Genomic DNA, 12594 nt, shown 5'->3' on the forward strand with positions numbered 1-12594 from the left:
AAAAGCAAAGTAAAACAGTCCAGTTCCCTCTTCTTTCTTATGACACTAACAGCTTCGTGAAGCTCCTGAAACACTTCCTACACCTATGGGGTCGGGGGAATCAAGGTAAAAATAGCTTCTGGGGGCCGAAGGGCTGCTTATTCTATCAACAATAAACTTAAAATTAGGTCTTCATCTTCAAAGTTCATTCTCGAGTCTACCTTAGTAACAGCCTCTTCGTTCACATTAACTTGTACTAACCCATCGCTCTGTCTGGCATCCAGTGACTCACTATGCATACCATCACTCACTTTACAATTTACCCCTTCAACAAACATTCAAACAGTTACCATCTGCAAACAGTAGCAACTCTCATTCATTTGGGAGGAAAATTTACTATGGCCCGAAGTATTTTGACATTTCTTACAAGTTACTCAAGTTTCCTTTCAAAGCATATAAGGAATCGTAAGATTGTTTTCATGGATCATCAAAGGTCAGGAATTGTCTACGGACGTTGTGTCAAGACAAGGGATTTATTACGTGATTGTACAAAATTTAGTCCCCCTCTGGCAAAATATGTGTTATGCATGATCATCTGAATGTTGAATAAAATGATTGCAAACTACATAAGAAGGTGAGCATGGAAAGGAATCATACATTTCGAGGGGAAAAACATCAGAAGGCGACATTAGGTTTCCAGAACAGAATCTTATGGGACAATGCATTATCTAGAAAAAAAAAAAAACAGACTTCCTCAATTAACTACCCCGAAACTAAAGAATCATACAGAGAGCGGGAAATTACCCTACAAATGGGAGAGCTAAACCGCGAGTAGAAGTTTGTTTGGAGTATATAGCTTTCCAGTGTGGTCTTCCAGTACTGCCTCTCAGCTTAAACCTTGGATAGTTATGTCATCAGTCAAGTTTATTTTCCCAGTTCTTAATATTGGTTTTTTGAATAGATGTAGGCAGAGCTTATTGCATAAAATGTACTATGTACAACGACAAGAATCCTCTGTACTCTTCTTCCCCTAACCTACCTGTTTTTGATGCAAAACTAGGCAGGCTGCTGCTGCGGCAAACTCTAGTTTGGTAGTATCACGATATTACTGCTCCATTTGCGAGGGGTTTGATTTTGGTTGTAACTAAAATACGGAATATTTCGCCTAGTGCAGTTGTGGAATCTCCGATCTCCAAGCAAGGAGCAAATCCATTCCAGTCTTCTGCACACATCTCAGGATTCACAGGGTGCACTTGTTTTCTTTTCTTTTCCCTCATATTAATACCTTTTATAGTTCCTCAGGGGACGAGTGGGTTGCGTACTCGCCTATCAATCTGTTAGCCCGAGCTTGCTTCCTGCAACTGCCAGAGCCGAACAAGAGGAATTTATTTCAGTTGATTAGAAAATCATTTCGCGATATAATGTGGTTCGGATCCCACAATAAGCTTTAGATCCCGTTGCTAAGTAACCAATTGGTTCCTAGCCACGTAAAAAAAAAAAAAATAAATAAATAAAAAATAAAAAATAAATAAAAATCCTTCGGGCCAGCCCTAGGAGACCTGTTAATCAGCTCAGTGGTCTCGTTAAACTAAGATATACTCAACTTCTTCCAGGCTGATTTCCTCTTGGAGCCCTCTTGGGTTTATAGTCTACTGACTGTCCTTATGGGTTTTCAACGGAAGACTTGAAGGAATGAAGAAAACAACTACCATGGGAGACTACTCAAGTTACCACGATAGTTTCCTACACAACGAAGAATCTTGCCGGTATTTCTCCCGCTGAATATAATCAAGTTAACAGAAAGGAAACCCGATGCTCCTAGGTCATTAACAGCCCATTCTAAAACACATCCATGTATAATATATTATATATATATATATATATATATATATATATATATATATGTATATGCATATAAATATTTATATGTATATTAAATTATAACTATATATATATATATATATATATATATATATATAGATATATACACGCATACGATTTCTATACAAACAATACATACGTATATTCATAAAGACAAAATTTCTCATCAAATTTTCATATATAGGTGCTCTCATTATATACTGTATACATATATATATATATATATATATATATATATATATATATAATATATATGTTACATAAAAGAGTGCTATGATATATTTTAAATACAGTTGTAATGTGATGTATTGTGACTTTCTTAGAATGTGGAGAATCATCATTTAACTTCCCTAGAGACGGAGTGTTCGAGGTGACGAGCTTTAGGAATGCTGACATGTCTTTTTGAATGGTGTGCATGTCCTGTTGCTGTGAGCACTTGATACAGAGGTGACTTATGAATCTAGTTCTAGTCAGTTCCTGGGTGTGGACAAGTGGACATTGTGTGTGAGTTCGCGCGTACGTGTGAGCCTTTTCCTACATAATGAGATGTAGCATTACCATGATGGATAGATCTATGAAAGAGAGGTGAGAAGCCAAGATGGCTTCTGCAAAAGTGTTTATAGAGAAGTGTGTGCATACTGTGTTGAATGGGTAAGCATATTTTATTTTGGGCAAAGATGTGGCTGGATTGTATTTAAATATTTATTTCAGAGATTTTTTATTTCATATGATCTTTGATTTTAATCTTATTCTTATCGAAGTGTTCTCCTGTCTTCTAACAGGCGATTCTGGAGAAAGGGGGAATTGATCTGGAGGAAGGGGAATTGTTCTGGAGAATGGAACTGATCTGAGACAAGGGGAATTGAATATGGTGACTTAATTGGTGTACTGACTATATTGACTGTGCCTAATGTTATGGCTAAACTAATGTTAGTTGTTTGATTAATTACTGAGGGTTATCTGAGTTATTTGGACCTTGAGTTTAACATTTCATTTAATCATTCTGTTAAGAACCTGAGTTAATTTAGCTAATACTTTGCTTTTAAATAAATGCATATTTTTGTAAGTTCCATGTCTGATTTGATGGCCTTAGATAATGGAGGGGGAGGGTGTCTCGAGAGAGAGATAGAGGGAGTTGTTGGGAATCGAGAGAGAGAGAGAGAGAGAGAGAGAGAGAGAGAGAGAGAGAGGGGCGCTCTGGTCCATTGCTACCTTTTAAAATAGAAGAACGAGATTTTAGAATCTCGTTATATATATTATATATATATATATATATATATATATGTATATATATATGTATATAGTATATATATATATATATATATATATATGATATATGTATATATATATATATATATATATATATATATATATATATATATATATATATATATATATATGAGAGAGAGAAAAAAAAAATTGACTTACATTTTTTACGTTTGCAAGCTAGTTAGTATTATTAAAAAACCACCTTAACATAGATTCGCGTTCGATATTCCCGAAATTGCGTAGGAGCATTATGTTTTCCGACTGAAACTCAAATGCAAACGCGCAAATACATCGATGCGAGAACGTGACGCGACCAGTTAATTAATGTGCACGCTGGCATAAGCAGCACCAGTTGGCGGCACGACTTTTTAGGCACAATGGGTGTTCAGGAACTTACCTGGAATGTGAAGACTCACTCCTGGCGTTGTTGAACAAGGAGAATGAACAGCGCTCGTGATAACTGATGTTCACTCAAGACGACCTTCCACCAATTCAGTCTATACATAATTGTGAGGACGGTATTCGCACACGGCTCTAAACACTAAGGGGAAAGAGTGAAAAACAAAAGAACAATTCAGTACCCGAGGGATTCTATTTCCTAATTTACAAGAGTTTTTCGCAACCGTTGAAATGATTTATTTTATTTATTCAGCGGGCAGCACATTCAATCAAATAAACAAACTAATGTATACTCTCTCTCTCTCTCTCTCTCTCTCTCTCTCTCTCTCTCTCTCTCTCTCTCTATATATATATATATATATATATATATATATATATATATATATATATATATATATACACTATCTGACCAACCTGGCACTGCCCTGGAAAACTGAATGACAACCGATAAACTCTCCCCTTCCCCTTCACCCCCTCTCTTTCTGTCTTTCTCCTCCCAACTCCCCGTCTACACTCTCTCACTTCCTCTCCTTCTTACTCTCTCCCTTTCCTGTTAAGATAGTTACTCAAGTTACATTGCCCAGCATTTTTGACATTTTTTAATTCACCACTTCTCGGGGCCCCTCCTATCAGAGCTGATCTTGGATGAAAGGATCGGGAGTGTCTCTATGGGTTAGACACTGAACTTGGACTTCAAGGACATCGGAAGTATTATTATTCATTTCAGGAAGGATATAGGTACGGAAATAACTGAGATAACTAAATCTCAGATCAAAATTACCTGTGGTGTTGCATAGCTTGCGTGGTAATTATTCTGTGTAGCAACATTACAGCAATGTCCGTTTCCCCACGTTTAATTTTCTTCACTTTGATCTGTAATAAAAACAAAGGGCTAATTCAGTTGTTGACAGGTTATCGCTGCACCAGGAAATAAGCATTGAAATTCTCATACTCTTGAAGCGACCGAAACTGTGTAAACTCTTTGCATTTACAAATTTTCAGTCGCTTGATTCTTTAATCAGACGATGAGTGCGGTAAGTCCTCTTGTTTAGTTTTTCTATAAGTAACTCCCTACAATGGGTAACGACCAAATAATGTAAATTTTCTCTCTTTTAAAAAGAAGTAGCTGAGTAAGGAATAAAGCATCAGGAACTGCTACATTGCTTCCGCATGTTATCTGATGAGTTAGGATATATGGCATAAAATTTCATACAGCATCGTGCACATATCATTCATCTAAACAAAAATCTCACTAGCACCACATCGAATCAACTCTCCCTCCATCGACATACAAGTAAGTACTAATATACATTAAAGTAATCAGGAATATTATTAGAAAAACAATAATGGTTTTATATATTTAACTATTATATACACACTGGCCCCTTACATGTTGAGCGAGGTGACCTGAATCGCCCAAAGATAAACTCCCAATACAAAACATCTAAATACTGCATAAAATTTCTCTTCGTTTTCTGGAATAATGGCTATACAAGTATGTTGGTGAAACTGCTTTGCTCAATACTACTTACGGAATAAGGTACAAAAACGTGTCTGGAACTTATATTCGCATACAGTATGTACATAACCTGTATATGATAATGTAGACAAATGGACGAGCTTAAAGAATTCCTCCCGCATGCGCAGGCGCACACACATCATACCTACACACACACACACACACACACACACACATATATATATATATATATATATATATATATATATATATATATATATAATATATATATATATATATATTTGTGTATGTGTGGACTAATCGTTATAAAAAGTATGAACAGCAAGATGCTGTAACACCCGTACTGCGAAGAGTACGATTGAAAAAAAAAATAATGCAGGATTTAGGTTGGCCATTCCCACATACTTGTCCCAGTGCTCCTCGTAAGTAGGCCACTTGAAGATTGGAACTACAAGGGGATTGTGTGAGGTCATGAACTCGTTTTGGCATTTCCTGCCACTTTTTCTGTCTCATTGCGGACGGGGAGAAAGAGAGAAAAACTGGGCGTTCAGCTAAATACTGGAGACTTCATTTAACCTTAGCGTGTGGTGGGGAACAAACCTCCTTGGGTGGGGAATAGGATTAAGTAGAAGACTAGGGTATGGGGCAGGGTAGGGGGGTGGCTACTGAGGAACTGGTTGGCAAAGGTGGCAGTGAAGCAATTCTGATGTCTCTTCCTTCATTTTCCTTCCCAAGAAGAATGAACTATGCTTAGCGTAAGATCTTTTCTAATTTGGCGAGAAAAGCAAAGTACGCGGTTCACATTAAGAAACAGATATACGATACACAATAAACTGAATGCGAAAGAAGAAAAAGATAAAAATATTATAGTTAACTGTTCAAGTTGAGGAAATATATACATAAAGTATAAATAAGAAATAGCCAGTTGTAGTGGACGTAAGCGAGTTTTCTGTATAGCGTATAATGTTGTATGAAACTCTCAACCACCGCCCATGAAACTTTCAGCCACACACACACACACACACACATATATATATATATACATATATGTATATATATATATATATATATATATATATATATATATATATATATATATATATATATATATATATATATATATATATATATATATATTTATATATATATGTGTGTGTGCTTGTGTGCGTGTATACACACACCACACACACACATATATAGAGAAGGAACAGATCAGTGAAAGTTATAAGGTCAAGCATAGTAAGTACATACACGTAGAAAATATAATTATGAGGAAATTTTTCTAATTGTCTTAAATATATATTTTTAAGTTTTGAATATATTTTTAGGTGTGCACAACCATTGCTAATACATGCACTGCATATAGATTTATGTTTTTTTTTTTACAGATAAGAAAAATTTCAAGTAGAGACAATGAAAGATGACACAAACGTGCAAGAGGTGCATGTAGTATATAGATACAATGTTCTTGCACCATCAGTCAGTGCGTCCACTACAACTCTGTTAACGCAAAATAGTCGGGGAGCTTAGGGACTGTGGAAGGAAGGAGTGTTCGTGCAGATTCATCTAAAAGCATCAGAATTGGCCCAGACGTAGGTTATACTGTACTATTTCGAATTCTACAGAGTGCCAAGAAAATTGGCCCACATTAACCCCGTTTTTCGGGGGAAAAACTCTCTTGCGGAGGGTATCTTTTCTATATTTTTCAGTTTTTCTCCAAAACTACACGTTGCATGTGAAAATGTACACGAATATAAAAATTTGGAAATTAAATGCTACACAAAGTCTTCCTTATGAGTTATTCTTGTAAATATAATAGTTTCAGCGTAAATCACCCCGGAAATGGAGACATATTTTGCCATAAATGAAAAAAAATGGATTTCACGATTACTTTTCCTCCAGCAACTCAAGAATGATGCATTTCTATAAGAATTACCATAGGGGTGAAATTGTAGGGCAAATATTTCTCTTTCATTGAGTATGTATTATTTCGTTCTACATATTAACGTTTCTGCACAAACTTGCCGAGAAAAAAATAGTTAATAGCTATTAAAAAAAGTCATTGCATGATTAAATAAAATGTTCTTATCTTGATTGCTTTCAGGTGTTTTGGCAAGGAAACTTGTGGATGGCAATAGCTGTTATGGAATGACTAGATGCATGCTCATAGTTAGTGAAGTAGAGCACGGTGGACTAAGCATGATGCTAAATAATGGACTACTATATGATGATAACTAGTTGATTAATGTATGTGGTAAATAGTGGACTGCTGCATGAACGCTTGGGCACAGTGTACTGACGGTAAACAGTGGGCACCTGGTGGATGCACATTGTAGATTCACTGTAATTATATAATACGATGGATGATATCAATTGGGACCTCTGTTGCATTTGTCAGTTGGATAAAAATGAACGGTTGACGAAACCAAGAAAAGAATGACTTATGATACTTGAGAAAGCTTTGAATAACTTTAAAGAATTTAATTCTATTCCATATGGTATGTCAGTGTCATTTGCTCAACTTAATGATGGTTCAGGTATTACAGCAACTCTTGTTTCAAATAATGCAAAGTACCACAAATTATTTATCAGTTACTATAGCAGCTCTCGTGTTATGAGGCTGCACCAAAATCCTTTTATTACATGGAATTCTGTTGTAACAGAATATTTTTACCATTCCTGTATACATATACATGTATGTACTAACATACCTGCAATGTATATAATATATATATATATATATATATATATATATATATATACACATTATACACACACATATAATATATATATATATATATATATATATATATATATATATATATATATATATATACGCAATATATATATATAAACATATATAAAACAGAGAGAGAGAGAGAGAGAGAGAGAGAGAGAGAGAGAGAGAGAGAGAGAGAGAGATGACAAATAACCTCATGGGAGGGCCTAGTTGACAGTAACAGGAATATGTATGATACTTCCAAGCCATCTCCCCCGTGGGCCCACGATAATAAATATGCCAAGGAAATGGGGAAGTGCCTCACGTCGTGTGAGGGTTGACAGGCGTCTGACCTAAGGATGCAAGTCTAGTGACCTTCCGGTCCCGTTGACTGAGCACGTGCTGACAGTGTCCCACTCTGATTGACCTGGGAAAACATTTCCTTTTTGAATTGAATGCTCGCAGAGTATAAGGAAATATCATCCACAGTGGCATTTTTCATGTTTATTGAAGGAGCTGGACTGCTTAAAAACAGAAATCATTTTTCATGACGGACTTACGTAACTGTTTGCTGCCTTACCGGCTTTTATGATTTTGGATTGTTTCATAATATGAACTTTAGACTTACTGTCATTTTGCAGCTTTTATGAAGTGGGAGAGAGAGCGACTGGTGTGCTCATTATCCCAAGTATACCAATCTGTCAAGAACATGACCTAATGTTTTTGTAGTTTATACATACATACATATATATATATATATATATATATATATATATATATATATATATATATATATATATATATATATAAAGCACAGGCTGTTATAAACTCATCTATTTCTGTTCTGGGAGATCACGGCCATCACAGTCTTGCTTTTTACATTTTATTCACGGAAAGTAAATAAAAAGGTAAAATAAAAATTCATCCCCAATTCAGAGAAATCTTAACTGCAGGATACATGGCACGAAAATGGGAAACATTGAAAATACGCTGTCATTCTCTTGCGGCAAATGTTCAATTTTAGATTACTGTATCAAAACAATGAACACTTTCCTTCCTTTAAACTGGACAACATTAAAAAATAAAACGACTAGCAGCAAAATAGTGACTTATCTGCCACATATCTCTTGAAAATCTGTGCACGATTCTGGAAGCAAATTTGTATGGACTGGTATTTGGGCCGTGGTCGACCTTCCATGAGCATAGTATAACTTTGCGAAATCCCGTTAATAAACAAGTTTTAAGTCACACTCAATATGGGGAGGATATATACATATATATATTATATATATATATATATATATATATATATATATATATATATCTTAAAAGACACTGGTGGCAATATATAATATTAAATAGTGGGGTTGATAACCTTAGCTCTTGCTGGTTAGAGACGAACGCTGGATTCCTCGAAGATGCTGAAATGAAAAACAGAAACAAAAAACAAACAGGAAGCTTACCGGTGCACAACTCAGGAAGTGACGCATTCCAAAAGTTCGTATGTGCCTCAGTTAGTGGGTGTTATGCGTGTCATAGAAAATGACATATAATCTCTGGTATGTGAATTGACAGAGGAATTGGACCGCCAACTGTCAAAGTGGACAAGTGCTTTCGGTGTAGGAGGGGCGTTGCAGGTCCGTCGGACAAGGTAAAGTAAAGTGAAAAACTTTGGAAAAGTTAACATTTGAAGCAACAATTACTTCAGTTCTAGAGAAAGGGAAGTGCGATGTGACACATTTTATTGACGAACTTTAATGTTTATGGTGTGATAATTATGGTCTCTTTATTTCAGATGGATTCAAGGTCACCATATAGAAGAATGGGTTTTCTCTAGGTGATTTTTTAACTTTGATAAACTATGAATGTTTGGAAAGAAAGAGGAAAAGGGGGAACTTACTTAAATATGATTTTGAGAGTAATATGATAGTTTAAGGTTTTTGTTTTGGGTCATTCCTAACTCATTTTATTCCATTTTCATGTTAGCTAATTTTGGAAAATAAAAATTATATTTTTGTAACACCAAGAGTTCATATTAGCCTAGTTTGAAACCTTGATTTTCAGCTAACTTCAGAGATGGCATCCAACATGAAAAAGTAGGCCACGTTGCCATTTAGGTGTTTTTTTTCCTATTTGTTTAAACGAGTGTCATTTGACCTCGTTTGATATATATATCTTTAAGGCACCAGCAACAGTCTATAATATTAAATAGTCGGGTTGATAACCTTAGCTCTTGCTGGTCAGAGACAGATGCAAAATGCTGGATTCCCCGAAGATGCTGAAATGAAAAAACAAACAGGAAAGCTTACCGGCTCACAATTGGGGTCAGTGACGCATTTCGAAGATCACGAATTTCATGTATGTAGCGTGCATGCCTCTTCTGTGCCAATTGGTGTGTGTGTTCATAATGGACAGAAAATGACATATAATCTGGGGCAAAAGTTGCAAAGGGGGACTCACTGATTTTGATTGATAAAATGCGGAACACACCACAGAAGAGGTGTTGCAGGTCCGTCGTACAAGGTAAAAGTGAACTTTGAAAAAGTTAACATTTGAAGTGACAATTACTTGGGTTCTGGAGAAAGGGAAGTGAGGTACAGCACACATTCTTTATTGACGAACTTTAATGTTTCATTGTATCATAATTATGGTCTCTATTTCAGATGGGTTCGAAGTCACCTTATGGGTATATCTCTAGACCAATTTTGACTATTAATAAACTATGAATGTTTGGACACTTAGGGGAAAAGGGGGTACTTACTTAAATATGATTTTGAGAGGAATATGATAGTTTAACGTTTCTTTTTGAGTCAGGTTTGATTAATTTTATTCTATTTTCATGTTAGCTAATTTTGGGAAATAAAAAGTATTTTTGTAACCACGAGCGTTTACATTAGCCTAAGTTGAAACTGATTTTCAGCCAACTCCAGAGATGGCATTCAACAGAAAAAAGGTAGGCTACGTTACCAGTTAGATGTTTTGTTTTCATTTGTTTAAACGAGTGTCATTTGGCCTTGTTAGAGATCTTTCCTTGTTAGATATATATATATATATATATATATATATATATATATATATATATATATATATATATATATGCGCACACCACACACACGCACGCACACACACACACACATACTCACACTCACACACACACACACACACACACACACACACACACATATATATATATATATATATATATATATATATTATATATATATATATATAATATATGTGTGTGTATATATAGATATATAATATTGTACCCTCTAGAATCTCACGCCAAGATGTTTGGAGACGTATGCGTTCAAGGGGACACACCAGAGATGAAGGTTAGGTTGGCCTAAGACAAATATGAAGGCTAAGAGGCAGTGCTGGGTTAAACGAATGGGTGTCACAAGTTGGTTTCTATCAGGGATCTACAATTAGTCCAAATCTTTTTGACCTGATTATCAATGTGCTATCTCCATGGAAAAGAGATCAGTCCCCCTAGTGCATGTTGTTCGTTGATGACATTGTGATATGCAGCACCAGCATGGGAGTCAAAACTAGGGTAATTGAGGAGGGCGCAGGAACACAGAGGATTAAAGATCAGCATACAGAAGACTGAATACCTACCCGAAGTGCAACGATGATCAAGGCTCTGAAATTGGTATGGAGGGGACAGGGTTAAACATAGTAGAAAAATTCTACTATAGTAGAAATTAGTAGAAATATTCTAATATGGAGGCAGAAGCAACACAAAAAGTGCAGGCTGGGTGGAAAAATTGGAGAAAGTGTTTCGTGTGACAGCAGAATCAACATAGAAGTGTATAAGACAGTCGTAAGACCAGCACTGATATATGGAGCTGAAACATGGCTGGTAAAGAGAGCATAAGAAAGGAAATTGGATGGGGGAATAATGAAAATGAAATGAAAAAGTTGGATGTGTCGAGTGACAAAAATGGTTAGGATCAAGAATTAAAGAACTACAAAAGTGGAAGAACTATCCAAGGGGGCCCAGAAAAGGAGACTGCGGTGGTATGGCCTGGTTGGAGAGGGAGCGAGAAGGAGACCGAAGAAGCAAAGGTGAATGGACGTTGTTCAAGACGACCTTATACACAAATAAGTGTCAGAGGACGATTTGTATGACCGAGAAAGGTGGAAGAAAGCTGTCAGAAACATCGACCTCATATAAAGGTGGGAGAAGATGCAGAGAAAGAAGAAAAAGATATATTTTAGTATAAATTATAATATACACATATTGTAAATTATATATATATATATATATATCATACATTAGATTATATATATATATATTTATATATATATATATATAACATATATACATATATATATAAATATATATATATACACATATATATTCCATCAGTAAGAATATCTTATCAATATCCTCAGAAATATTTAGTATGAGATTTAAGCCAGTGGTAAAGGGCACCTTTGTCGGTGGATATAATACCTATAATTCCTGACGGATACCCCTAAATATACTGAAAATAATGTCGCAACATTTGATGATGATTTTCATGAGAAAGCATTGATTTTCTTATCTGGCAAACTGCCTACACTTGAGTAGATCTTTCTCGGTAGAGGACAACGAGTTTTCTATTTCAGCTTCTCGCACAGTACGACTTAGTGATCAAGGTCATTGACTTCCTCGACAGACTCCCGGCACCTCATACCTTTCCCGAGTTTTTTTTTTTTATTTTCCCGGTGAGTAAACCGGTTTTTCTGGACTAGCGCTGCTAACTAAATAATAAGTGACTGTAAAAGCAGGTTAATTTTTGTCCCCTCTTTTGGTAAGGGCGGAGGGTTGCAGGTTCTGTGAAACGTAGAATATAGATGAAGTGTTGGTTTTCAATGT

The sequence above is a fragment of the Macrobrachium nipponense genome, chromosome 22 (genome assembly GCF_015104395.2).
Source record: "Macrobrachium nipponense isolate FS-2020 chromosome 22, ASM1510439v2, whole genome shotgun sequence".
Taxonomy (NCBI): domain Eukaryota; kingdom Metazoa; phylum Arthropoda; class Malacostraca; order Decapoda; family Palaemonidae; genus Macrobrachium; species Macrobrachium nipponense.